The 1,659-nt window shown below is 60.3% G+C and overlaps 1 protein-coding gene across 2 annotated transcripts in view; it reads left to right on the forward strand.

Annotated features, from left to right (window-relative positions):
* The window catches only part of TOB2 (transducer of ERBB2, 2), a 9,538-nt gene continuing 7,879 nt past the window's right edge, over positions 1-1,659 (forward strand). Inside the window, exon 1 of one of the 2 annotated variants that reach the window (XM_006098526.2) lies at positions 1-70. The gene's annotated coding sequence lies outside the window, so the exon portion shown is untranslated. The remainder of the gene's footprint in view (positions 71-1,659) is intronic. The other variant, XM_006098525.2, reaches the window with a different exon arrangement.

A 1,659-nucleotide genomic window follows, 5' to 3' on the forward strand; every position in this document is an offset into this window, starting at 1 on the left:
CGCGCCCCGGACCGCTCTGGAGGGAGAAGTCGCCGGGTCGCAGCCCGCCCGCCGCCGCGGAGACCCGTGAGTGCGTGGGGGGCCCCGAGACCCGACAGTCCCCACGGCTTCCGCACCCACCCCCGCTCCTCGCTCGCTGGACGCTCCACGTTGCTGTCGCGCCCCCCGCCCCACACCTGGGCAGCATTTCCCTTCCCCTTCCCCCGGGAACCCCCTGCCCCCCGCGCTCCATTTCCCCCGCCGCACACTCGCGCTCAGCCTGGGTACCCCAGAGCCCCCCTCTCCCTCCTCCAAGTGTGGCCGCTCCTGGGTGGGGTGCATTCCCCCCTGTCCGCCCCCCTCAGTTCTCAATCTCCTAGAGACTGGCTAGAATTTTCTTGTTCCTCCAAAACACCTAACTCTCATCACCACTGAGTAAATCAGAGGCAGGAGGGATACAGGCCTTGTTTTTCTGCTGCTTTTCCCTTGTGCGGGGAAGGGGGAAGGGGGGCGGGGGTGCAATAATTAATAGGGTTTGTATCTGGCCGGGTGAAGCCTGAGGGATGAAGGGTGGACAGTCCCCTTTTGAACCGGTCACTGCTGGCTGTCCTCTGGCCACTGAGCCGGAATTCACCATTTGGGCTTAAGCTCTTTATCCTCTTTAGTGTTTTCAGGGAAAACTGGGCCAGAAAAAAAGTACCTTGAGAGCAATAGCAGTGAGTGGACTGATGGGGTGAGGTGCCCGGGAGGAAGAGCCCTGGGCTCCTTCCCTCCTGTCCAGGGGATGGACTGTGTCCTTGACCAGAAAGGGAGGGGAAGGTGGGGGCAGCGAGAGGAAGGGCAACTGGCAGGCCCTTTCCCAGCCCCCAGGGAACCAGAACCCCATCCAGCAGGCTTCACCATGGGGGCCAGTGGCGAGGGTCTTGGGGGCCTGCTCAGTACACTAACCTTTTTCTCCTCCCCCCGCACCCCCAACCCCAGGAGTGGGTCCCTCATCTTAGATTTTCCAGCAGAAAAACACCCCTGTTGCTTTCTTGGGCACCTGTCCCCATCCCCCTCTTAAGGGGAGGGGGAAGCAAGCTTGTGTGGAGGGAGGGATTAGAGAGGTTTAGCGCTCGGTAGGGGAGCTTTGCTGGGAATCTGGTAAGTCTGGTCGGAGAGCAGGCCTTGCAGTGGGAGGAGATGCAAACAGTTTTAAGTGTTGGAAGGGGACGTGCAGGTGTCAGAGGCACCGTTTTTCCTCCCCTGCCCGGGACCCTTTTCCCATGTTCCTCTCCGGGTCTGGTTACTGGGACTTGGATTAGAAGAGGCGTGAGGTTTGGGCCCCGCTGGCATCGGCCGTCAGATTGTCGGCCTGGCGCCTCCCCGCAGTTTATCTGGGAATTTCTTTGGCCAAGAGGCCCGGGGAACTGGCTTTTCATTCCTGCCCTTACTTTCTTGGCTGTTGGGATGCTGGAGCCGAGCCCGCTGGGCGTTGAATGAAAAGGCTCTTTTCTTTTTGAATCCACCGAACCTACAGCAACTCCAGACGGAGACCACCAAGCCCCAGGAATACAGATTAAAGCCGCAGGGGCAGCGGGGTGGGAATGTGACCTTATCCATTCCCGTCCGCCGCCCTCAGCCGGGAAGAACTCATTGGAAGCAGATCCTTCATTCAGCGGTCATGGGAGGTGGTGGGGA

The sequence above is a fragment of the Myotis lucifugus genome, unplaced genomic scaffold, assembly GCF_000147115.1.
Source record: "Myotis lucifugus unplaced genomic scaffold, Myoluc2.0 scaffold_239, whole genome shotgun sequence".
In the NCBI taxonomy this organism is placed as follows: domain Eukaryota; kingdom Metazoa; phylum Chordata; class Mammalia; order Chiroptera; family Vespertilionidae; genus Myotis; species Myotis lucifugus.